The sequence below is a fragment of the Microtus pennsylvanicus genome, chromosome 14, assembly GCF_037038515.1.
Source record: "Microtus pennsylvanicus isolate mMicPen1 chromosome 14, mMicPen1.hap1, whole genome shotgun sequence".
NCBI classification, from domain to species: domain Eukaryota; kingdom Metazoa; phylum Chordata; class Mammalia; order Rodentia; family Cricetidae; genus Microtus; species Microtus pennsylvanicus.
Genome location: NC_134592.1, coordinates 72,001,957 through 72,029,563, shown reverse-complemented (window position 1 = coordinate 72,029,563; position 27,607 = coordinate 72,001,957). Strand labels below are relative to the sequence as shown.

At 43.2% G+C, this 27,607-nt stretch overlaps 1 protein-coding gene and 1 long non-coding RNA gene across 20 annotated transcripts in view; both read right to left on the bottom strand.

Moving 5' to 3' along the window:
* Positions 1-27,607, bottom strand: part of Hdac9 (histone deacetylase 9) — an 834,213-nt gene that overhangs the window by 583,748 nt on the left and 222,858 nt on the right. The gene's annotated exons all lie outside the window — the stretch shown is intronic.
* LOC142835158 (uncharacterized) lies at positions 22,916-24,787 on the bottom strand. The gene is made up of 3 exons (XR_012907757.1): positions 24,487-24,787; positions 23,837-23,995; positions 22,916-23,711 (listed from the first exon to the last, which is right to left on the bottom strand). It is a non-coding gene; the product is annotated as an uncharacterized LOC142835158 (long non-coding RNA).

Below are 27,607 nucleotides of genomic sequence, written 5' to 3'. Positions count from 1 at the left end.
AATAATTTTTTTTATTTTTCCATTAAAATATTTACACATCCTTCCCTCCTACCAATCCCCTCCTGCTCCCCCACACCCCCTCCTCCCACTCCCTCCCTGCTTGAGAGAGGGCAGAAAACCCTGCCCTGTGGGAAGTCCAAGGCCCTCCCCCCCTACATCCAGGCCTAGGGAGCTGTGCATCCATATAGACTACGGTCAGACTGACAAGGAGAAACAAATGCCATTTGCAGCAGATTTCGGTCACCTCAATAGTTGAAGGAAAACAGTATAAGAAAATCAGCAAAGACCCATGAGAGCTGAAAGGCACCGTCTCAGGGCATCTGCATAAAAGGCAAGAACAGACGGCCTGGGTTACTTACGTATAATTGTGGTCTTATGCACCATATCATATGCTATAAATTTTAATAAATTTAGAAGGGATTCAATCATAAAACTGATTTCTTATACTTCCACCCCACCAGCCCAGAAATCATTTACATAAAGACATTTGGTAAAATCTTGAAACTGTTAGGGAGAAAGGGCATTTAGATGCCTGTGGATCAAAAACAAATCAAAAGAAAAACTAAACATGATTTTATTTCATTATGTTTATATTTTTACAAATGTGAGGTATAGAGTATGGTGCTGTGACACACACATAGCAACATACTAGCTGCAATAAAGTGGGCATGGCAGTCAGCTCACAGTTACTCTCTCTCTTTAGTATTCTAAAAGCATTTTAAACCAAGCTGGAATGGAATCATAGCCTATAAAATTAATGAATAGCAGTTAAGATACTAATTTTAGACAGTGTCTTAAGCCAAATACTACCTTAAATAAGTAAAAAAAGAGTGGGCAAAAGAATCCCACAGCAAAGTAAAACAAGGTTGTGGTGAAGACGGGGGCAGAGATGGATGAAATAGGAAAGAGAGTCAAATAGAGAAAAATCAAAGAAACTGAGAGTTGGTTATCTGAGAAAATTCTGACAGAGTCCCGCCAGACAGTCATGAAAAGGGAAGAGGTGAACAGCCACATTAAGGCTAGGAATCATGGAGCCAAGTGTGATAGCACAATCCCAGCATCCCAGATGTGAAGACAGGTGGGTCTTTGTGAGTTTGAAGCTAGCCTGGTCTACCTGGGGCTTCACAGTGAGTCTGAGTCTCAAAAAAGAATGGAAGCCACAACATCACTTCAGAGTTCACAATCAAAAGCTCTTCTGAGACTGTTGCCAACAATTTATGCCTATACATTGGAAAATGTCCATGAAATGAATAATTCCATAGAAACAACAAACCGCCAAAATCACAGAGAAATAACTGTGGCTAATACTGTATTATGTACTGTATGCCCTGGTAAATTTAGAATTAAACTACTTGGAGTTGTAATTTAAACTCTCCCCATAAAGGAAGCTCCAGGCTAAGAAGTAGCTCACTGTTGAAACCCACGAAAACACTAAAGAAAAACCGAATGGCTGGGAATGGGGCTCATGTCAGTCACCCCAGTTCTCAGGAGGCAGAGGCATCGCTGTAAGCTCAAGGCAAAGCTGGGCTACACCGTAAGTCACAGGCCATCCAGAGTTACAGGGTGACGTTCTATCTCACAGAACAAGGAAAGAAACACACCAAACGGTGTCAATATATATATATATATATATATATATATATATATATATACACATCCAGAGAATTAAAGGGAAAGCAATCTTCCCCAATTTATTCTATGGGACCAGTGTTGTACTGATATACATGCAAAGAAAAGAAGACTGTAGATCAACATTCCTCAAAGAAAAGTTTGTACTATATAAAAAGTATTGTATGCCTTCTTCCAAAGTACGATCAACTCCAGAGGAACAAAGTCGGGTCATCATCCAAAACTCAGTTTTACCAAGGACATTGCAGGTGACAATAATCCCATGACATCAACAGAGCAGAAGATAAATCCTCAAGCTACACGAACACAGATGCAAACTTTGGATCCAGATCCCAGCAAGTGCTATTCATTCAGTCCTGACAGCAAAAATCTCCCCAGCACCTACTGTACACCTATGCCTAATTCTTCCACCTACAGAAACGCCTCCACGCAGGACGCAGTCCTTTCTAGTGTAGCAGTGGCGTCTTCCTAACTGCGATTCCCACAGCAATGCAGCCATCTTTTCTTACTTTGGTAGCTCGTTCTCAGAATAAAAAGGGTATTCGACCCAACGTCGACTTTGCCAACACAGTAGAATGCTACTGAATATTGGATGGATTACATAGCTTTCTCCCTTGTCATCACAAATCTATTTCTATCACTTAGAAATATCTGTAATTTCTATTTTGACTTCTGGCTCTCAGTTGCCCGTATGTGATACCACTCTGTTTCCCTTTGGCAGAATCAGTGTTCTTCACTCTGCTGGAGTTCTTCACTGTAGGCCATCAGGGAGATGTATGTACTGCGGTGTGTGGGCCTTATTGCTGTGTGGGGACTTATTGCCGTGTGTGGGCCTTATTGCCGTGTGTGGGCCTTATTGCCGTGTGTGGGCCTTATTGCCGTGTGTGGGCCTTATTGCCGTGTGTGGGCCTTATTGCCGTGTGTGGGCCTTATTGCCGTGTGGGGACTTATTGCCGTGTGTGGGCCTTATTGCCGTGTGTGGGCCTTATTGCCGTGTGTGGGCCTTATTGCCGTGTGGGGACTTATTGCCGTGTGTGGGCCTTATTGCCGTGTGTGGGCCTTATTGCCGTGTGGGGACTTATTGCCGTGTGTGGGCCGTATTGCCGTGTGTGGGCCTTATTGCCGTGTGTGGGCCTTATTGCCGTGTGTGGGCCTTATTGCCGTGTGGGGACTTATTGCCGTGTGTGGGCCTTATTGCCGTGTGTGGGCCCTATTGCCGTGTGTGGGCCTTATTGCCGTGTGTGGGCCTTATTGCCGTGTGTGTGCATATTTTGGTGCAGGTGGATGCATGAGTGTGTACATTTGTGTAGATGCCAGGACTTTACACCGGTTATGGTTCTCAGTCATCTTTATCTCATGGCTAGACCGGCTGTCCGGTAAGCCTTGGGTATCCTTCTGCTTCTGCCTCCCTAGAGTGTGAGCAAAATCACCAGTGACTAGACTTAGGTTCCGACATGTGCGTAGTTAAACTCCGGCCCCTGTGCTCACACAAGGATCATCTCTCCCAGCCGCAGGATCTATCATTGATGTACTTTATATTTATGAATGCATCTTCACATCTATCCTCTTGTCTTGTTTAAAAGTCCTGTGAGCTTGCCAGAGAGGAAGCAATGTCTTTATTTTACAGATTAGAAACTGAGGCCCAGTCAGGTTAAGTGGCTTACCCATGATTCACAGCTACTTAATTTCTACACAAAGGTATTTTCTCCATCACAAGCTTCAGAATGAGATAACTGCATAAAGCTAAAATGTCTTTCTTGAATGTCATGGCCCATGCAAGTGGTTTCCTAACAGACCCATTCAAACACATCCAACCATGAAAGTCTTTCAGATATGGTGCCTACGCTGTTGATGATAGCTGTGCAGCTAACTGAAGAATGTACACATTGCCAGCCCAACACAATCACTAGGAGATCAAATCAACCATAGTGAGCAACCGCCCTTTAGAGGCCTAGGGAACTCAGATCCAAAATACATAAAATTCCTAATACCTCAACAATGTTCTTCACAAAAACAACACTCTCCTTACTGAAGAATCTTCTTAGTGTGTTACACAGGAATGGAAAACAGGCTGCTTTTTAGACAAACGTGGAACTCTGCAGTTAACCATGTAGAATAATCATCCTATACAAACTGTTTAACAGAAACTAAGTCAAACCACTTAAAATCTGCTCCATCTACTTTGGAGTTTTGCTTTTCTTTTTAAACCCAATTTTAGTAGAACTGCCTTTACACAGGCAGGAAGAAACGAAAAGGTTTTCCTCTGCTATAAATAGAATACAGAAGTCCGCAGAGGGGAGTGTCTGAACGTTGTTGATTCGCTGTTCCTCCTGTAAAGTCAGCAAACGAACATGAAAATAATTCTAAAGTGATACGTTTACAGGTTCCCAAATGACGGTAAGTCTTTGAAAACAATCTCACCTGTCTCTATTTCTATAATTAATTATATTTATTACAGAATCGTGCCATCGCAGCTACGTGGCAGAGGCACCGAGACGCGGTCTGGGAGCACGCACACAGCTCATTTCACTTGCATTATGCAGCTTGTTTTATTTTGGTGATTATAAAATATTCCCCGACAAAATTAGTTTAGTTGCAAACTTGGGCATGTAAATTTCACACAGCTACCATTTTTTCTGACACACTGTCAGAATGTCACAGTTTTTAAATAATGACAGTACGTGGCATGCCACCACGACTACTTTTTAAAGAGATGCCTTCTTAGGAACTTAACGCTTGAAGGAACCAAGAATCAACAGTTTGTCACCATTTCGAATATGAAACTCACTTATCAAGATACTCTCAAGTTGAAGGATATGAGCTCAAAATAGAAGTAATGGCTAAATCTTATCTAGATGGATAGATTTACAATCAGACTTCTACCTATTTTATTCTTCAAAACATAATGAAAAAATAAAGCTTGCTATTTACAGTATGAACGACTGTGTGCAACGGCTTCCAGCCACGGGGCTTTGTTTAGTGGTGTTTGTACCTCTGAACTTCTATGAGTCAGTGTTTAAATGTGAAAGCATGAAAGAAGAGTTTTTGTTTGTTTTTTTAAGGAGGGGTGGTAGCAATGATTCTGTGTTTAAGAGCACTCGCTACAAGGGCCCGGGACCCGTTCGGTTTGGTTCCCAGCAACTACAGGAGTTCCAGGGCTACAGAATAGGTCTTCTGGTCTCCCATGAGTACCAGGCATGTTCATGGTAGTACACACATATACTCATGGGGAAGATGCTCATAGCTATATAATTTCAAAATCCTTAGAAAATATGAAAACAGATTATCTCAACTACACATCATCTCATGGAGCTGCCAACATGGGGCTGGATCAAATAGGAAGAGTAACAATACTGCACGGACCTAATGCAACATATGCTATGCACTTTTGGTCCGTCTATTTTGTGTTCTCTTTTCTAGCTGTCTACTCTTATCATTATTGTGTGGGGCGGGGATGGGAGGCATGTACGTGCCCTCACGTGGGAGGGTGCCGGCTGGCCATGGTGTCCCTGTGCAGGCTGGAGGTCATCCTCAGCGTGGGGTCTCACCTTCCGCCTTGCTCGAGGCAGGGTCTCTAGGGTTTCATCAGCACTCCATATAGGCTATCTGGCATTCAGCGTCCAAGAGTCTCCTCTTTCCACCTGCCATGCCCCAGCCAGTGCTGAAATTACAGACATGTGCTTCTGTGTCAGGGTTTCTTGAATGGCTTCCGGGATCTGAACTCGGGTTGTCAGCCTTGCATGGTAAGCACTTTTGCCCACGGAGCCATCTCCTCCACCAGGGTGTTTCTGCTTCATGATAGAGACGCCTGAGAAGCACCAGCTGTTAGGGTGTTTGCCTCGTGTGCTTTATCTCGTGAGCGGCTGAGTGGAAGTTCGATTGCATTCTCACAGCAAAAGCTAAGTTCTTAACTTCCTTAAGGAAGTTATTTTAAAGTAAGTAGTCTCATAATTATATATATTTATATTATTAACATATCATGAACAGAAAGATAAATAAAAAAATAATGTGCCCCCTGCAAATGTTTCTGAGCTAAAATGCTCTTCAAATTGTGTTATCTTCTCGTTTTGCTGAGTCTTTTTTCCCATTCTATGGATTAAACTCCGAAGCATAAAATCCTCCCAAGCTTTGCCACGATCCCTTCCAAACATCATTTGGGTGACAGGAAGAATGTGGCTGGGATCCTTCACTGTACAGTTAGCTTTGTGGTCCTGCCTGCTGCTGCTTTTCTGCACACACAACACCCTAAGCCTTCTTAGAAAGAGAGCTGACAGCCATTTTATCCCCACCGCGTGGAAATGGGACTGCTTGCACCTGCGACCTTTTCCAGCGCTTGTCAGACACTTGTTTGCCTTACTTCTGGTGGTGCAGCTATAACACGCCTATGCATCACCTGCTAAGCTCCTTGTATTTTTCAAATGAAGATGCCTAATTCTTGTCATGTCTTTTCCAGGCTCCAGTAGAATTTTGGAAATTATGGCCAAGAAAATCAGAACCATGGGTATCTGGTGTTGCTAGGGCCACAGTGATTCTGCCTAAGTCAGGACCATGATGAACTTGGCTAGCCTTGGATCATGGCAGTAGGAAACCCAGGAGAAGATAAGAGACAGCATCTCTGAGTTAATGTCCTTCCTACATGCTGAAGAAGCCCAGATTGGAAGCATGGGTTGTTGTGACAAAGACTGTAAGCTAAGAATGGAGCGGTCTCAGAGCCAGACAATGAAGCAAGATCGCTGCAGCACACTGAAGGTAGAGAAAAATGATCCATGGGAGAATGAGCCAGTGTGTTCTTCTTGTTTAATTGACACATTTTCCCCCTGTTGCAGCTTTTGCTGAGCTGTTTTAGATTGTCTTCTGTTCCTGGCATTAAATGTATTTCTTCTGAGATCCTGTTTTGTTTTGTGTTGTGTTTTGTTTCTTCTTCCTCTCTTCAAGATTTTAATTTTCTCCTCAGAATTGGTTGGAAGTTATCCTGAAAGATAGTTGGCTAAGCAGCAAATAGACAGACGAGTCTCATTCCTGGATGCAGGAGCACACTTACCGAGCTAGTATTTATAAACACACCATTCTCCAGCTTCAGCTTCCCAGATCCCAGGCGTTCCAAAGTCTCAAGATCCTACAGGAATATCTCTTCAGATAATCAACATGTCCCAGTGCTAGACAATAAGGTCGTCACACAGTGTGCAGGTGGGTCAGTGGGTGGGGCTAACTACTGCTCAGTGACATTCTACAATCATCTATCATGTGTCTACCTCTGGTCTTCCAGAGTTGGCTGGCACACTTGGCTACAACCAGCTCCTTGCCCTCTTCCTTTTTGCTGAAGGTTCAGCTTTCTTATCTTTATCGTAACTTGAATGAAGTTTCTGTAAGCAGTGGAGATAAATGTATGTTTCTATTAACATCTGGGAAATTACTTGATACTTCGAAGAGGTGACTAATGGCAATAATCTTTAATATATTAAATATATGATGTTTCTTTAGGACAGCAAGAATGCCTTGAGCATTTCCCATTGAATCTGATACAGGCTGAGATATACCTTATTATATACTAAGGGATTAAATTATTTCTGTTATAGTAATATTTCCTCAGGGAGTTGATGAGATTTCATTTCTTTTCATACATTTTATCTATCCCTGGGGTGAATTTACCTCTTTTGATCTATTTCTGTGACTGGTTATTAATGAACTGACTGGCTTTTCATACTACAAGTGAATTATTCCTAAGATATATATTATTAAATTTAACTTGCTATTTCATGCTTATCTTCTTTGTCTACATATTTATAACATCATCTGATCAATAGAACTTTTCTGACGTGACACATTCTGGCAAGGTTTTACTTCCGGTTGACAGTCTTGGTGATGACATCTTTATGTTCTGAGCCGTCACCTCAGTCTTTGTTTTTTGTTGTTGTTTTGTTTTTGTTTTGATTTTTTGAGACTAAGTCTTACTTTGTATCTTACTGAACCTGGAATTCACTACTGAAACTGCCCCCCCAAGATAACAGCTATCCTCCTGTATCAGTCTCGTAGAGGCTGATTACAGGTATGAGCCACCTTGTTAAGTCTGAGAAATAATTCCAAAATAACTATCGTCATTTTTTTTTTTCATTTAAAATCCTGCACTCTATCCTGGAATAAAGTAGTCATCAAGTACAGTTTTTGTCTGCTACCAGGTATATGAGATTAAAACGCCCATGTTCCCTAAAAATCGTTCCTTTATACATTTCATAAAATAATTTACTCTAAACTTCTAACTGGATCTGTAAGCCCAATTTCTATTCATTATTTGTAAGAGACAGCTCCTGCATATATGAATTCCACTTTTAAAAATTGAACAATTTTATGACTTTTTGTTTTTTTGTGGGAGGTGTGTTATAAAACACATGTTGGCGTCAGGAAACAAACTGTAAGAATCTGTTCCCTCCTTCCACTGAGGAGGTCCCAGAAGAATTGAACATCGATCTTTAGGCTTGGTGGTAAGTGCCTTTACCCATGAAGCCATCTCAGTGGTCACTGATCTCCACTTTTAATGGACTCATCATTAAATTATATTTTTATTGCATCTCACTGCCTTTAGTAGTACAATAGGTCCAAATATTATATTTTATTTCAATCTTTATTTTGTGAAAGTGTGTAGGTTCTTAGTGAAAAAGTTTAATCCTATACATTTGCAGTGAGCAAAACTTTGACTGGATCACAGGAGAATGGATTCCTGAGCAGCACTGTGAACAGCATTAGTTTGTATCGGAGCCATAGTTTTCAATGTCTTATTTTGTTCTGTATTCATTTGTTTTTGTTGCCTTTTTTTGGTTAATTTCTTGTTTTTTTGCACTGTTATCAGGTAATATTGTATATGTAGGAGACAGGTAAATTAATACCTGTCAAGTTTGACAACCAAACATAGCATGATACAAACACTATGTTTATTTAACACAGACTTCTCACAGCAGAAAACTCTGAACAAGAAACTTTAAGGAGTGTGTCTCCTCACAATGTAACATTTTTGGTCAAAAGGTTCTCCACCTATAAGGACGTCCTCAGGCCTCTCTGTTCCTTGTGTGCAAGAAACACACTGTTTCCTCTGCGTTTACCTAAAGTAGTAACTCACATTCTACTGTCAGTGAGAAGTGACCCCAACCTGTAGTGTCAACACAGATGGACAGACCTGAGTGAAGTGTCTAAATAACCTTCTTCACTACCGCAGGATCGAACCCTCGGAGCTCAGTATCTGCACAACTGGCCCCATTTTCTGCCCAGCTTCTTAGACAGTCAGCTGGGACCCTAGCTTAACCAAATGTGGGGGTATAAAAAAATAAAAAAAAACATGGAAACAGTGAATGCAAAACTATAAAACATTAACCAAAATAGAAAGCATTATGGATATTTTTCCTTTTTTGTTTTTGTTTTTCAAGACAGGGTTTCTCTATGTAGCCTTGGCTGTCCTGGAACTCCATCTGTAGACCAGGTTGGCCTTGAACTCCACCTGTCTCTGTCCACCAAGTGCTGGGATTAACCGTGTGTGCCACCACGGCCCTTCTGAATCTGAGACTTTCTAGCCTGCTAGCGACTTCACCACAGCCTTGGTTCTCCCACAATCATTAATTTCCATTCTCCAAATGCAGCTGATGCCATGTACACCAACAGACCCAACAGGAAGCACCCTGGCTAGACCTCCAGATGACCATTGGCGAGGAGTCACATTGCTGCTTCACTTCCCACACAAAGTTTAATGGAAACAAACGCGTTTAAGATTTTCCTACCCCCATTTCTCGTCATGGATCAAATCAATATAGCTTTGGACTGTACTGTGTTATCATGCTTGATTTTAAAAATTGCTATTAGTCTTAACTTGAGTTTCATTTAAAAAAAATCAATCAAATTCAGTTTGGGATTAGAACAGGATTTCCAACTATTTCTCTCAAATGCATTCATGTCATTTCTGTGTGTATTTGTGCAAAATCCATCTGAGCATTGGAAAATACAAAAGCGCAATCTCAGCAGACTCGGACAGAACCGCTGCTCAAAGTCCTGCAGGGTCAGGAGGTACAGTGAGCCTGGGGTCAGGAGGTACAGTGAGCCTGGGGTCAGGAGATACAGTGAGCCTGGGGTCAGGAGATAGATACAGTGAGCCTGGGGTCAGGAGATACAGTGAGCCTGGGGTCAGGAGATAGATACAGTGAGCCTGGGGTCAGGAGGTACAGTGAGCCTGGGGTCAGGAGATACAGTGAGCCTGGGGTCAGGAGATAGATACAGTGAGCCTGGGGTCAGGAGATAGATACAGTGAGCCTGGGGTCAGGAGATAGATACAGTGAGCCTGGGGTCAGGAGATAGATACAGTGTGCCTGGGGTCAGGAGATAGATACAGTGAGCCTGGGGTCAGGAGGTACAGTGACCCTGGGGTCAGAGATACAGTGACCCTACCCTGGGGTCAGGAGGTACAGTGAGCCTGAGGTCAGGAGATACAGTGAGCCTGGGGTCAGGAGATAGATACAGTGAGCCTGGGGTCAGGAGGTACAGTGAGCCTGGGGTCAGGAGGTACAGTGAGCCTGGGGTCAGGAGATACAGTGAGCCTGGGGTCAGGAGATAGATACAGTGACCTTGGGGTACAGGAGATACAGTGACCCTGGGGTCAGGAGGTACAGTGACCCTAAGGTCAGGAGGTACAGTGACCATGAGGTCAGGAGGTACAGTGACCATGGGGTCAGGAGGTACAGTGACCCTGGGGTCAAGAGATACAGTGACCTTGGGGTACAGGAGATACAGTGAGCCTGGGGTCTGGGAGGCACAGAGAGCCTGGGATCTATGCCTGGGAGAGGCTTTGCTTCTGACTAAGTATAGAGATGGTCGCTTCCCTGTACTTCCTGTCCCAAGACTGTGCACCTGGTGACCCCCATGCCACTGAGATCATTGCTTGTGATTCTGATTTTTTTATGATATGATTTTAACATGTCAGGCAACTGTTTGAGAACGTTTCTATATCACACGGCAATGCTAGCTAATGAGATGCATCATTTAAAAAGTGTTTAGAGCCGTTGATCCTCACAAACTTCTTCAAACACAAGTTCCATTCTGGGCTTCTTTTGGAACTAAACTGATAAAATTAAGAATAAAAGCGTTTACTACACTCTGCAAGCAATGCTTCAGGGTCAAAAGTTGCACCTTGCCACCCACCGAAAGGAAATGCTGCGGTAAGCTTCAGCTCCATTTGTTTTGGTCTGGGGTTACTAGAGACATCTTAAATTTTAGCTGAAAATATATTTACTTAAACTAAGCCAACCACATATCACCTTTTCCTTTTATTACAAAGATCGGCTTCCTGTCATGCTGATGGAAGCAGGGGTTAATAACAGAAGTAAAAGGTAATTAAGTATGGATATTTAAAATAAATGGGATTCAGAAGCGTGTGGCAAGCCTGATTGTTGGACTAGAATTAAACAGCTCCTCTGCATAGGACTGATGGGGACGATGCTGACGGAACAATTAAAAGGGCAACTTTCAATTTCATCAGGACAGAACTCTAATTCTCCACTCGGCAATGGGAGCGAGGCCTGTGACTTGGTCCTGTCCGCTTATGGTTGTGGCAACAAAGAAGTCTGTTCCTAATTTGTGCGCTCTGGTGCTATGCCTGGGGAAACTTCCCTGGTCTCCCAGCTCCCCAGCTGTAGCCAGGAGTAGGGGCCACTTGTTTCATGCCTTTCTTCCTCCAGGCCCCGATTTGCATAACTTTATTGTTTTCTGGGGTCTAAGCTTGTGAATTTATTACCCAGGCACCTGCCAGTGTTTCTGTATTTAAGGAACTGTCAGCAGTTTCTATTTTGGGGTTTTAAGTTTTCTACAAAAATTCACTCTGGGTTGAATTCTGGCATGTGTTATAGGGTTACAAACCAAAAGCGAGTTATTTTTAGAAGATGGGAGGGAGCAGAGGGGAAACAGTTTCTTTCTTTTCTGCTTGAGGTATATAAGTGTAAAATAAAACCCCGGAGTTGGTGGTTACAAAAGGAATCTAAGGCATTAATTCTTTTTCATTTTGTTCTGAAATTTAAAGATTTTTCAACCGGTTAGCCTACACTACAGACTAATGTCTTGCAAGAGTGTAGAAAATATTAAAATTATATGTTCATTTACATGCAAGATATGTTATGTACACATTAATTTTAATAATGAAACACCAATTTGAGTAAAAAGAGATTAGACTAGAACCAACCACCAGATTCAAACCTCTGTGAGTTCTGTCTAAAGCGTGTGCCCCACTAACCATCCACACATGCTCCCTGCCCACACAAAGAGCGTCACTGCACTGGGCACTCAGGGATATTCTAAGTCATGTTTCCTTAGAAGGTTTATCTCTGAAAAGAATCTTCAAAATCTAAATCTTTATTTTGGATGCATAAAAATCGATAGGATTATTTAAAATTTTCCAAAATAATATTGAAAATTGTTATCTTCGCTAAACATGAAGGATGCAGGCTGGTCGGTTTTCAGAGCTTCATATGATCTTCATACACGAAAAAGGACACACACACTGAGTCTCAGGCACTAAAATAGCCCGACTTTTAAAAAGTATCTTGTATGTAACACATACACTATTTCCGATGCAAACATGCTCTCGCTGGCTGAACTGAGAATTAACAATGCTTACACGCTTCTCAAGCACTTTGGAGGGCTCGGCATGGACAAGGAAAGCTGGGCTAGAAAGCTCAAACAATATTGGGGTGGTAAGGAGAACATTTTTACTCTTATTTATTTTTAAATTATACTTAAATATACTTAATATATTTCATCAGATGCTGACTCCCAACAGCTTCCTCTCCAACTGCCCCCATCCCCAGATTGCTTTTTCCTTCCGACTTCATCTGCTTTGTTTTTTAATACACTGAATCAACACAGTGTTTGCTTGTGTGTGTGCAGAGAGAACTACAGGACCATCAGTTAGAGAGTGGGAACCCTCTTCCGGATCACATTCTTGAAGCAAACTGATTCTTGTTGGACCAGCCAGCCATTGCCAATAGTTCCCCAGTTAAGGGCCAGACTTAATGAGAACTGTCCACCAGATATAGATATGAATAATTTACATTGGTATAGATTTTAAGGTCAATTTTGTGATATGTATATGTATTTCTGATATTGATTAAGGTATTGTGATTGTGTAGTTCATTTAAAATATAATGTATAAACAGCAGAATGTTGGATCCTGTTTTCTTATCTAATCTCTTAGCCTGTTCGTTCACTATAAATGGAGAAAATAAAATTTTCCAGGATAAAAACAAATTTAAACAATACGCAGCCACAAATCCAGCCTTACAGAAAGTAATAGAAGGAAAATCACTAACCAAGGAGTCCAACAATGACCACAATAACTCAGACATCTAGAGACCCTTCACCAACACAACTCAAAGAAGGGAAACACACAAACTCTACGACTAAAAAAGTGACCGGAATTAACAACCACTGGTCATTAATATCACTTAATGTCAATGGACTCAACTCACCTATAAAAAGGCACAGGCTAAGAGATTGGATAAGAAAACAGGATCCGGGAACTTGGGGAAAAAGGATGAATGGGATAAAGGAAGATTGGATAGGGGAGCACGGAAGCACAATTCTTAGTTAAGGGAGACACCCTGAGGTTGGCAAGAGACTTGAACCTAGAGTGGCTTCCAGGAGCCCAAGGCGATGTCCCCAGTTAGTTCCTTGGGCAGCTGAGGATAGGAAACCTGAAATGACCCTATCCTATAGCAATACTGACGAATATCTTGCATATCACCATAGAACCTTCATCTAGTGATGGATGGAGATAGAGACAGAGACCCACACTGGAGCACTGGACTGAGCTCCCAAGGTCCCAATGAGGAGCAGAAGGAGGGAGAACATGAGCAAGGAAGTCAGGACCACGAGGGGTGCACCCACCCACTGAGACAGTGGAGCTGATCTACTGGGAGCTCACCAAGGCCAGCTGGACTGTGACTGAAAAAGCTTGGGATAAAACTGGACTCTCTGAACATGGCGAAATATGAGGGCTGATGAGACGCCAAGGACAATGGCACGGGGTTTTGATCCTATGCAATGTGCTGGCTTGGTGGGAGCCTAGCCAGTTTGGATGTTCACCTTCCTAGATATGGACGGAGGGGGGGGGGACCTAGGACTTACCACAGGGCAGGGAACCCTGACTGCTCTTTGGACTGGAGAGGGAGGGGGAGGGGGAGAGGAGTGGGGGGAGGGGGAGAAGGGTGGGAGGACGGGGAGAAGGGTGGGAGGAGGGGGAGGGAAATGGGAGGCTGGGAGGAGGCAGAAACTTGTTTTTTTTCCTTTTCTCAATAAAAAAAAGAAAAAATTAAAAAAAATGTAATGTATAATTAGGAAATATAGGTTGCTAATGGATAATCATCGATGGTAGTAAAGCTTGTAGTCATGTTAGTTAGATTTTCTAGATATATAGAGATATATTTCAGTTAGATAGGTATTCTTCATATCTTTCAACAACTACAGAATATGGCATTTTAAATGTTTTAATAACTTAGGGCTTTTCATGACAATGAGACACGTCTGCTCCTGGCAGCACCAATCTACTTCAAGAGGAAGATGGGCATCAAAGAAGCTCGTTATGGAGTTTGATAGCCATTTGGGCAAGAAACTGCTCTTGCCTGGACTGATGCATAAACTAGACACAACAAACTCGCAGAGAGAGGACTGCTGAACTTGCCTAAAGGTGAGATGATCTTTCAGGGTTCCTGATTCATGAGAGTCTGCGAGGCATTCTGCAGGACACAGCAGAAAGTGACTGAACTATCTTTGAAATTTCCTGCTTCATGAAAAAGTCTGCTGGATACTATGGGCCTGAAGGCCAAAGATGGATGCCCCAACGGTACAAAAGAACTTTGGGTGACTGTCCAGGCAGCGAGATGTCTCTGTCATTTCTAGAGTTTGAGGTTTCTTATTTCTTGTTTACTTAAGTAATATTATATCCTTCTGGAGTCTTTGATGGAGTTGAAGAATGGATAAATAATTATAGTTTTCCTTAGTTGTGATAAAAGATAAAATAGATATAAATATTGTAAGTGTAATTCTTACTTAATAACTGTTTTGTTATGTAATTTTACTATGTTAAAGTTAAAGCCTTTCTTTTTTGTTTAAACAGAAAAAGGGGAAATGATGTGGGAGTGATTTCTTATTAATAAAGAAACTGCCTAGGCCCATTTGATAGGCCAATCCTTAGGTAGGTGGAGAAAACAGAACAGAATGCTGGGAGAAAGAAGCTGAATTAGAGAGTCGCCATGATTCTCCCACCCGACACAGCCACAGGTTAAGATCTTCCCTGGTAAGCGTCCTCGTGGGCTACACAGATTATTAGAAATGGGTTAGATCTATATGTAAGAGCTAGCCAATAAGAGGCTGGAACTAATGGGCCAGACAGTGTTTAAAAGAATACAGTTTCCATGTAATTATTTTGGGTAAAGCTAGCTAGGTGGCGGGACGCAGCCAAGCCCGCCAATCTTATTACAACATCCACCCATGCTGGATTCTAGCTGACTTGACCTGGTGCAGGTCATAGGATGCAGCCACAGGTACTGATTTCCTGTGTGCACTGGAACTGGCACTGCCATGGCCAGCAAACACAGCTTCATCACAGATATCCAGGGTCTCTGGGTCTTGTGATATTTCTGTAATGACCCCTAAGCCTTGAAAGAAGAGGGTGTGGCGAAACACAGCCCTCATTCAAAGTGGAACATGACAGTGTCTCTCATTCCCTGTATGCTGACCAGTTGCGGATCTCTGTCGTAACCACAATGCATTGCAAAATGAAGTTTCTCTGGTGAAGGCTGACAGATAAATGCATTTATGACAATAAAAGTTAGAACTTAAGGGGGACAGTTTATTGCTAAGTCCACTAAGTAGATAACAGCATGCATATAAAAAATGATAAAGAGAAGTTTTCAGAAGACAGAACACTATCAACGTGAAGTATATTCTGGCCTATAGTCTGAGGGAGACAGTTCCTCCAAAAGGGGTACTGCCTTATAGAAATGGGAGTATTAGACCAATGTCACCCAACATGCTACTGTGAAGTGCACTCTCAAGCCCATAGTCTCTGATTGACCTAATTCTAATCTGATTCACCGCCTTGGCACTGGGTCTGTTTCCAAAAGCATCCCAAATATCCATTTAAATTGAAAAAGCCCCACATGCCAATGTATCTTAATGTTGATACACATATTCACATCTTACAGGTTTAGATAACGGAAACGTTGCTCTGTATAAGGGCTAACCCGAACAACATGCTAACCAAGTGTTGGCTTTCATTTCTAAGCTCCAGGCCCAGGACCTGCAAGTCCAGTCTCAACACCTCTCAGGCCCTTTTAAATAAACACATGAGGAAAGGCAAAAGCACCGTGGGATGGCCCTGGCTGGCAGCCACTTCTCCTATTAGCAACCTTAAGTTATATTGAGTGTTCTCTCCAGGTTCCATAAGAACTAAACTTCAAAGAGAGATATGGCCATAACTCACATTTTTGTGACATCATTTTATTTTAATGAACATCAAAAAAAAAAAGCTAAACCGCGGGTTCCTAAACAATACCTTATCCCCACTCTGATGTCTCCCGGCCATAATTATGGCCTGAGTAAATATTTTTACATAGTTTTAGATTTTTCCCATTTGCTGGCTACCAAATGCTGAAAGGTAGCTCAGAACACGCTAACCCCAAAGCACTAAATGAATATTATTTCACTGACTTTGCAGAGATGAAAAAGGAAATAACTATTAACAGAGGATTTAAATAACCAACAAGTTGCTTACTAATTAAAAGCAAGAAACACGGCAAGTTTAGTGTCAGTTAGGAAACAGAAAATTATTTCTGAGAGACTTGGACACATTTGTTTTTCTGTTTATCCAAGTTGACAGTGTAGGCTCTTTGAGATTACCTTTAATTTTCTGGTTATTAATAATTCTAATTAGCTTTTCCATATTTATGCAATGGTATAAAAACAAGTTCCTCAGAAACGTGTTTTCTTTCAGCTCTCCTTGCTTCTCAGGTATAAAAATTAGCACCCTAAGAAGTGCCAGCAGGCCCAGTTTGATTCTCTAATTATTCTAACTGCTGTAACAATTCAGATTTGGGCTGAGCATCAGGCTGACTCCAATGAAGCTACCAGATTGATAGATTGGAAATGCCAAATGTTAGCAATTGGGTACAGTTTAAAGCAATGTTTACTGGAAAGGATGGCCTCAGTAACACATCAGCCTATATCTTGTGTTAGTTGGATACTGATGTAAAGTAAGAAATAACACATTTAGGTTATCAGATGAAATCAAATTTAAACTCATAACTGCTTTTCAGAATATATTTATTTCCATAAAATATAGTATTTATATATACCGAATTTCCCAGGTTACCCAACATAAGAAAAGAAGTAAAGTAAATATACAACAGGTAATCTAAAACAGTTCTGGTAAAATCTGGTGCAAGCCAGGCCTGGTGGAACTCACCTATGATCTCGTCCACTTGGGAATTCTTAAAATCTGCAATGGTAAACTTAACCAGAAGAGATTAATGTTATAAAGGGACAATAATTATGCCATTGTTCTGCTCATAACGTCACTAGGGAAAATTACACAGCATGTTTTTGTTTTATCTATTCCTTTATGTATTGAAAACAGGGTGTTTTTCTCCCCAAATTTGTCAGCAGAAGACATACAGGCAACTCACATTTCCACTCCGTTTTGTCTTAACCTGGACCTCTCTGCAGGACAGCTGCTCACAGGCTTAAAATTACTGGGCCACTTTAATTCTTTCTGTTGCTTTAATGCAGACAGGGGGTCCAAAACGCATTGTGGCTGATTCATGTCTTAAGCACATGAACAAATTTAGTTCTCCACTCTGATATATGATAATGTAGCTTATGAAGGTAATAGAAACAGAAAAACATTTAGTGTAATCTTAAATGCTGTTGGCTTTATTCATCAGAAAAGGGACCTGCACCATTTGAAATTTGAGATTAAGACAAGATGTGTCTTCCTCTGGTGAGAACATCCCGCACCACTCACTGCTGTCTACTGCATCACAATATGTCAGGAACTTTGGAGACCTCTGTGCTCCACAAAACCAAGAGCTCCAGACTCATCATTTCATGTCTCACAGCTCTGTTCATGGGGCTCAGTCAGGATCTTGTTAGACTATAAATTGTTCAGCTGTGCAGGGACTCAGCCCGAGATCTGTTACAGTTCTGACCAACCAGCAGGTTCTGCTGACTCTGATCAGGAGAGTGCCAACAGCTGTGGCACCCAGCTAACACTGCTGAAATACTGGAAGGGGTTTCCATCTTCGTAGAGAGATTGCCTCAGATCGCTGCAGATTGTTGACACACTATTGCGTTCCTACAAGGGGGCAAGGATGGTTAATAATTCTCAAACAGATGAAGACACCTGGCTTCCCCAAGTGTCTCAGGCACATGTGTATCCTACAAGCACTGCAGCTGCTCTCTGGCTGTGGGCATCATCACATTCCTGCCAGACATCAAAACACGGAGAGGTTGGCTCTGGTCTGTGCACAGTTGATACCAGCTACAACATAAGAGCTCTTAAAAAGGCACTGTGCTCTGGTCTGGGAACATCTGTCTGCTCACAGCCTTTTTGTAAAACTCTGCAGTCTTTAGACGCTCAAGATGGGGCATTACCCACCTAAGCTCCATGGGGAGTAGTGAGGTTTTCTCTTCACCCTGAGAGAAGAGGATCCTCTAGGAAGCTTTGGCAGCATCTCTCCAGGTGATGTGTTGAGAAGGGTCTGTAGAAAATCAGGGCCAGAACGAAGATCTGGCTGTGGAATCATAAACTACAGTAGAAACACAGTGAAGGAAGACAATGGCCTGGACCGTGACCCTGGCACTGGAGATGACGATTACCTGTCACTGGTCATATGCAATGGCACAGGAAAGGCAGGAAGAATTGGAAACAGCCACATGTGGAGTCTGGGGAACTGAACCGCATCAAAGGTAAGCGAGGTGTGGGGCTCTCACAGCTAGGAGAATAAGTTGTCTGTTTACTAACTTAAGGAGGGCTTCGGAGAGATCAGTACATGGGTGACATTTTCTCCCAGTAGATGAACCATCCTGAGGTCATGCTATTTAAGAAAGAACATGCCTTACAGCGATGGAATTATTCTGCATCAGGCTCTCCTTTTTTCGACTCCTCGGGTGCTACCCCCAAGCTCCTCACAGTCTCTCCCTCCTCCTGGATCCTTTCCAGGCTGTCCTATGTCCACTGGGTTTTATACCCTCACAGAGGGACGCTGTTTCTGTGTCCTCCTCCACCCTGCTCTGTTAACCCTGGTGTTGCCTTACAACCCTGTTCTCAGGCCCTGCTCACTGCTTTCTCCTCCGAGATACCTCCATACCAATGCTTATCCAGCAGCAAGGGTCGTTAGCTGCACCTATTCCATACACCATTTTAAACAAATCTGTGCAAAGTAAACTTTTCAACATGAAACCAAATCTATGGCTAAGTATTAAGGGCTGCAGTGTAGCAATGTCTAATATACTCTCGTTATGTAACCCTTGTACCTAGAAGTTAATTTCACCAACAAATTACAGCTAAATACTCCATCATATTAATACTAAATAACCTAAAGGATTAGCCCCCCCCACACATGCACACATATACATATATACACATTCACACACATACATACACTTAGACACACACACTCACACACATAACACACATGCATACACACCACACACATACACACATCACACATATACACACCCACACAAACACATACACAAGCACACATACATAACACACTCACACACACCAGCAACTCTGTACTAGTTCATGATCATAACAGTTATTTGCAATGTCCTTTCCTTCAAATACAAGGCAATGTCTCTCCTGTGTCCAGGCTGTAAGGATGATAAAGAAACCATCTGAACCATAATGCTTACGTTAGAACCTTGAAGTACTGCACTGAGAATATGCTCTCTCTCTCTCTCTCTCTCTCTCTCTCTCTCTCTCTCTCTCTCTCTGTCTCACATACACACACACACACACACACACACACACACTCACTTGGATCACACCGCTTCACAGGTGAACAGTGCTCACTGATAAATGATACCGCTGTCCATGCTATGTCAGAACATGACTAAAGCATGGCATCTTGCAAGCTTTCCACTTCTCTCTCCTGAGTTCTATTTATTACTATTTGTGTATAATGTGGAGAGTCAGGCATATGTCACAGGGCGTGGACAGAGGTCAGAGGACAACTCTGTGGAGTCAGTTTTCACTTAGATGTGGGTTCGGGTCCTCTGGCTTATGTGGGGAGCATGCACTTTGCCCACTGTTCCTCCTCCACGCCACAAGATAGACATTTCTTGTACTAAGAGGAATTTCCACTTAAGAGAGGCATAAAATAAAATTCACTAACTTTAAATGTCAAGGAGCTCTTTGAAAATGAGGCTAATACATATTGAAAAACAGAAATATTTCAATGTCTGCCCTACTTTTTCTATAAGTACCAAGTGAAATATTCACAGCTATTTTTAAAAAAAGTTGCCACTCTCCAACTTAAAAGGAATGAGTATCAAAATTTCTACAGTTCTATTGCATTGGGGTGCATCCTCTCTGGCCCTACTATATAATTTTGTCGACTTGGTTTGTCCAGGAACAACTTTATGAAGCAATTATACATGCACTATCTAAATCAAAACAAGATGAGCCAGCCCTTGAAAGGACACACTCCTCCAGAACTCACTCATACTTGCCAATTGTGAACAAAATTGAACAGCCACTTCTAATCTAACCTTACTCTTGCAGTTTTACAAGCGCCCAGATGAGTTGTTTCACAAAGGTTACACAACGACCCTGGCTAAATTGAGCAATTCAGCAACGTGCAGACACAGCGCCTGCTTAGAATGCACTCTTTGGTAGCGAGTTTATCCTTTTCCTATGAGCCATATTTTCTTTTCAAACAGTATGTGGTACATTTATAGCATTTAAGACACAAATCAGAGCTGGGTGTGGAATTTCACACCTTCAATCCCAGCACAAGGGAAGCTGGGCATGAAAGTCACACCTGTATTCCCAGCACAAGGGAAGCTGGACAGGAGAGTCACACCTGTAATCCCAGCACAAAGGAAGCAGGAAAGGAGAGTCACACCTGTAATCTCAGCACAAGGGAAGCAGGAAAGGAGAGTCACACCTGTAATCCCAGCACAAGGGAAGCAGGAAAGGAGAGTCACACCTGTAATCTCAGCACAAGGGAAGCAGGAAAGGAGAGTCACACCTGTAATCTCAGCACAAGGGAAGCAGGGCAGGAGAGTCACACCTGCAATCTCAGCACAAGGGAAGCTGGGCAGGAGAGTCACACTGCAATTTCAGCACAAAGGAAGCAGGGGAGGAGAGTCACACCTGCAATCTCAGCACAAGGGAAGCAGGGCAGGAGAGTCACACCTGTAATCCCAGCACAAGGGAAGCTGGGCAGGAGAGTCACACCTGCAATCTCAGCACAAGGGAAGCTGGGCAGGAGAGTCACACCTGCAATCCCATCACAAGGGAAACTGGGCAAGAGGTTCACACCTGTAATCCCAGCACAAGGGAAGCAGGGCAGAAGAGTCACACCTGTAATCCCAGACCAAGGGAAGCTAGGCAGGAGAGTCACACCTGCAATCTCAGCACAAGGGAAGCATGATAGGAGAGTCATACCTGCAATCCCAGCACGAGGAAAGCAGGGCAGGAAGATTGCCATAAATTCCAGATTAGCCTACCTGGGCAATAGAAAGAGACCCAGCTGCCACAATGGCACCAGAACCAGAGGTGAGGCCGGTGTGGAAGTAGCTAAGACAGAGAGACCGATGATGACTGACGAGCATGAGGCTTTGGACTGGAAGGTCTCTGGAAGCTAACATATTAGAGAGGGGTGGGGTAAAGAATAAGGTGGAAGGAAGGAACCAGGGAAGGTCTGCGCCAATGCCAAGAACAACTTCCCTTCCCGCCACCATCTGGACTCAAGTCACATCTGACTCAAGCAATTCCAAAGCTATAGATCTCCCTAACTCCTACCAAAGTTTGCAGGCCTTGAGATGTGGAGAGAGAAAATATTTGGATAATATGGAATTGCCTGTGCTACAAAACATACAATTTCTCTGGTTCAGCCTGAGACAAATGTTTGTCAATGCCAGTGTTTGCCTTAATGATCTCAGCTTTCCTCCCCTCCCAAGCATGGCAACTGAAAACTTTCTACGCATATTTCATAGGATTCCCTGAGATCATTTAGTTAACCATTGGAGAATCAAGGGGCCATCCATGTCCCCACAACACCAGGTGCTAATTCGTAGTCTTTAGGGGTGTCAGGGAGGATGAAAATCAACCTAGCTACACACTCAGAACCTACCAAAATGGCCCTTTTCTTCCTCATGTACACCAGGGAACAATAAAACTGACCCAGAAGAAAGGAATACAGGGAGTTCCATGGGTTGGTGACTTTTTATTTTTGTAGAGTAAATCTGAAGTTTGCCAATTCACCATTCCTCTCCTGGTGATTAGTTGGTGCGACAGACAATAAGGGACACTTGGAAAAGCCACCAGTCCCGCAGCAAAACCTCTTAGGGGGTTGGGGGAGGAGACAGTGCAGAGGATTCTATACTCATAGACATAATTACTGTCCTGAAATACTAGAATGCTGCCACTCGCGGTGAAGCCCCACCCCGCTAGCTGGTAGTTTTAGTAAGATTTCCAAGGCTATGAAGCCCCCACTAGCTGATTTAACAAGGTCAGCCACTGAGCTGATGGGGTCAGAGCAAAAGCATGGTCAAGAGTCTGATCAGCCCAAATCAGTCTCATGAGCTAATAAAGGGAACTGGTTGGTGACTTCCATGAGGAATTTTGACAATGAAAGCCATTGGGCAGGCGGCTGCATCTGAACAGCCTGAAGACCTTGGTCTTGGAGGTATGACAGTGAGGCTCCTGAAGCCAGGGCGTCCAACCAGGGCTGGTTACACTTAACCAGCATGGGCTGGCAGAGAAGGGAGACCATTCACTCACTTGATAATGAGTTCCTAAGGTTACGATTTCGCTTTTAAAAACTGATCATCAACAGCAAAATCCTGCTACAACATAATGAAAGGAGATTGTATGCATAAAAATAAAATTGCTCAGTTTGGGTCCCAAGAGAAAGAAAACAAAATGTTGGGAAGGTCGAGACAGTGTGCCCACGGTGGCAGAGTTATTCCTGCAAAACACTGAAAGAAACTTGAGAATCCTCAGCTATGACCTGATAACCCCTCGGGGCTCTAGCTGGCAAGAACTTCCTCATGTGCTCTCCAGAGATGGAGGCGTTAAAGTATGTATGGAGGAACAGAGTCCAGAGGCCTTTTAAAAATCAGATTTTCTACCTTTTTGCCAGAGTTAAGCTACAAGCACCAAACTGGTGAATTTTAAATAAAGAATTAAATTTAGCAACACATTTACAATGGTGATTCCAATAATCGTGGCAACTCACAAAAGTTACACTTGGGAAGAATAAGCAGATTTGTTCGGTTTATTTTAAATTTTATAGGCATCAACAAATAGCATAGTTTCCAAATATTTTATTTGATGTGTTTTTTTTCTCTTAATCTGGCTGAGAATCCACTGAAAACATTCACGAGTTTCCACTTTATTGGTTGCTAGATGAGTTTTTATTTGTGGATACATTCTGCCTACTTTTAAACTGTGATTCTGGCTTTTCGGGTTTATGGTTATGTGCATAAATATAAAAAGAAGGAACCAAGAGGCAATTTTCAAAGTTTTACGGAAGCCCCAACCCCTGTGCGCCAGCAGCAGCGATTCCTCGGCGCCACTAATCAATATCAATGAGGAAAGACCAAAATGGCAAACATATACCATGTCTTTGTTTCAATTCCGACACTTTTAGATGTTTGTTTGTCTGTTTACTATGTGGGTGTGCGATGGGAAACCCCAGCGAGCCGCAGTGCGTGTGTGCAGGTCAGAGGTCAATACTGTGAACTTGGTTTCTCTCCTTCCAGGTTCCATGGATCCAGCACCAACCATCGGCTCTACTCGCCAGGCCTTCTGGCTGACCGCTGCCCTGCATTTGGGAAATGAAAGGAAAAGGCGCCGGTTGATCGCTGCACTATTCAAAGGGTGATGCTGCTGTTCTCTGTAAATCCTGGGCCTACAGATGCCAAGCAGGGTGGTCTGCAATGGGCTGACCTTCTGCATGTCTAGAATCTTCCCTGCAGTGAGGCCAGTACAGCTGATCCAAGAGTAGGCTAGACGTAGCAAAAGTCCACAGCACACACGCGCTGAACCAGGCTTGAGTTTCCACAGTGCCACCCTCAGCACTCTGTGATGGAAGTCTATTATCCCCACCTGTTCCACAAGGAAATAGCAAAAGAGAGAAAATTCATTCAACTAGAAAAGGCTGAACCCAAGTATGAGCTGTGGTCTCCTCGAAACCAAAGCCCTGGCCTGTTGACACTAATTCACTGCCTTCTGCTGTCAAGAAAATAACCCATTATTACCAGAAAGAGCTACTTACAACCAAGCCGCTTACTCAGGAGGGATGCATTCAAATCAGCCACAGAGCAGGTAAGAAGTCTGGGTGATTAGAGCCCGCTCCTGTATAATTCTTTTTCTATTAATGTGGTGGCAGCTGAAAATTCTCAATATTTCCACCATCTCCACAGGTGACGCTGGGAGTCGGTGACTCTGTTCATCTGCTGTGCTGTCTGAGTAGGTAACTCACAGCCGTAAAAGCTTCAGATGATCCCGTTCCTGGAAGCGGCCCCCCAGAGGTGTGGCTGATCACGCATGTGTGCCGAGAGAAACTAATTCACCGTTTTTAGGGGTTGGACGCGTACCTGCCATTTCTGATCGGATTCAAGCACACAAACCGTGTGTTTCCATTAACACCTTGTCCTGGGCCACAGTCCTTTTGCTATTCTGCCTCATTTCACGCGGGGCTGCAATCTCCAGCATGACAGCATGCCAGAGCTTCACACGGAAAAGCTTCCATTGGAAACCTCCTAAGAAGCAGGAGACTCAGGGTGAAGGGGCCTCTGGCGTGTTTCTGCTCACTCTTTGGTGCTGTTCTGAAAGCAGGAACACGCAGTGAGAAGGATGGAAACGGGGGAGGCACAACCTGAGAACACCACCCTGAGCTCTCCTGTCTGCAGCAGGCTCCGCCCATCCATTCACACGTTGACACATTGTTAATTTAACATGTCTACTTCAAAGGACTTTGAGTCTGAGTCCCTCCCACAAAATGGGCCAGGAAGCACAAAATAAACCTTCTGAAAATGCAGGATGGAGTGGAATGCCTTCGGCTAGACTCAGTGGAACTTGCAGCCTGAACAGTCAACTCAGAGGTGATTGAGATCCTTCACCCGCCTTGGCATTGCTTGAAGCAGCCTTGGCTTGGTGTTGGTAGTTATGAGAAAATGGATTCCGCAGCAAGGCAGCTAGCTTGCCCCCTCCCCCCGCCGGTGAAAAGTGAAGCAATCGCCAAAGCCTCCTTAAGAAAGAAACGCGAGAGTCACGGGTTCAACCTTGCCGTCTATGGGAAAAGATTCCACACTCCTTCAAAGTTTATCCTCTCACGGTGTCAGAACTCTATTTTAAGACCCGTGTTTCTGTTTGCATGGTGCTGGGTGCCTATAACCCAGTTTTCATCAGGCTGGGGCAAACAGATCTTAACTCCAATGCCGTGTTACATAGCAAAAGCCTGCCTTAAATTCACAGTCACGTTTGCCACAGAACAATTCAACCTGCTAATTTCAGAAATGTCTACCGAACGTAGAGAAAGAAAATGCTCCGAAGATCACAGGTTTTCTTTGTGGAAGAATAATTGGAAAACTATAGCCTTTTATGGCATCAATAAAGACGATCTGAAGGGAACCGGGAGCACAACGACAGGAACAGGAATGTTCCCGTCTGGATACATCTATAAAACCGTCTTATTCTACACTGGCAATCTGCGGCACAAACTTGGGTACAATGACCTGCTTCCCAGTGGGACACCACTGAGGCTTGCGTTTCTTAATTTTTATGTCGTTTGTTATCTACCACTTACTACAGTAAGCTCAAAGTTATCAGGGAAAATGGCCTGCCATTCCAACCAGTAGAACCCTTGATTGTAGAGGCAGTTCTCCAATGGTTTCATGAAGCATTTGCGTCTCTGCATGTCGCCTTTAGACCCCTGGCATCTTCTGAGAACTTCTGGGAAACGTGGAACTCAGGTAGCTTCCTGGACAGGTGGATGGCAGTCTGCATTTAGACAAGTTTCCACCGGGACTGCACAGTTTGAGAAACACGATTGTCAGGGCTGTGTGTCTAGGTACTCTATGCATGCTTTAAATTCAGTCTTCACAACAACACTGCAAGTAAGATATTGCCTCACTTGTCATTAGCACTTTATGCCTGAGGAAACAATGTAACAAGTTTCCAAAGTTCTCATAAGGAGCCAGTAATGTAGCTCAGGAGGAGAGCCCTTTTCTAGCATGGCCAAGGCCCTGGGTCCAGTCTTCAGAACCAACACATAAACACACACACAGACACACAAGCAAACTAGGACACACACACACACACACACACACACAGGTCATGCAAGCAAAAAGCAACAGGCTTAGATCCAAGTGTCTCACACATAACAACCCTAAGCACTTGCCTCTGCTGCCTTAACACACGAGACACCAACAAGCCTCAGAGTCTGTGTATGTCAGGGTTTAGCAAATCAATCTGTATTTCAAGAGCCTCACTGTGGCTTTATTTACAGTAGCCAGAGAATGGAAATAACCTACATGTCCCTCACATGAAGAACGGATTTTTAAAAACTGGGGTGCACTTACACAGTTGAGTATTGCTCGGCTGTTAGAAGAAAAGACATCACGATGTTTGCAGGCAAATGGGCGGGACTAGAAAAGATCATCCTGAGTGTGCTAACCCAGACCGGGCGTGCGGTGAATTCACATACACGCAGATGGTAGCTGGTAAGGGAAGGATAAACACACTGGGCTGTGATGTAGACACTGCCGTGCGTTCCAGAACATGAAGGACTCCTTTCCTGCATCACCGCCTTTCCCGCCCTGCGCTCCTCTCTCCTCATCTCACTTTCTAACCTGAGTTTCTACAGTACTGTCACCAGGGAACTGTCCAACATGATTTCACAAAGAAAAAGGATCACCCTGTGAGGAAGGAGAATGGGAGGATGGTTTACAAAAGAATAAACATGGTTTTAAAGGCAGACTCTGACTTGCATACCTGCCACATGGTTAAATTTGGAAAAGTGTTGATTCTGTCCACTTAGATTAACTTTAATTTTACATATAATCAAATCACAAATTCTATTTAACCATTGTAGAACTCTGAAATCCATCTAAAAATATATCAAATAGTTCTCTGTAAACTTTTCCACGTGAAGATGACAGCCATTCGACTGGATTTGCTGTTTATTCCCTACTGTGCCACAGAAGTCTCCAACATGACAGGAGAAATTGGGGCCGCGTAGTAAGTGAAATACAGGCCCAGTGGCTAAGCTAACAAAGCGCCCAACACCATTCTCCTTCTCATTAAGGGTGTGATATTATTCCAGTGGTTCATAAAATATTCAAGAGTATCATTTTTAAATTAAATTGTTGGCATGTGTAATAATTTTCTACCTAACACATCATACATTATAAAGGCATTTGCATATATTAAAATCAAAATAATCCAAAGTTTGCTCCCATTGACAGGGCTCTCCAGCCTCCGGCCCCGAGGCTGGTTAACCTGACTCACTGGCTGCAGCCTCTTCCCCAAGGCTGAACAAGGGGAAATGAAGCATTTGCTTGAACCTACACCTTAATAACTCAGAGTGTTAGGTCATAAATCTCCCGACAGGGAAGTGTCCCATTCTAAAACCACTTCCCAGAGAGCCGGCATCAGTCAGTCCCCGTCAGAGTGTTTGCCACAGAGCAGCAACTCTGACTGTAGCTGGGCCAGCAA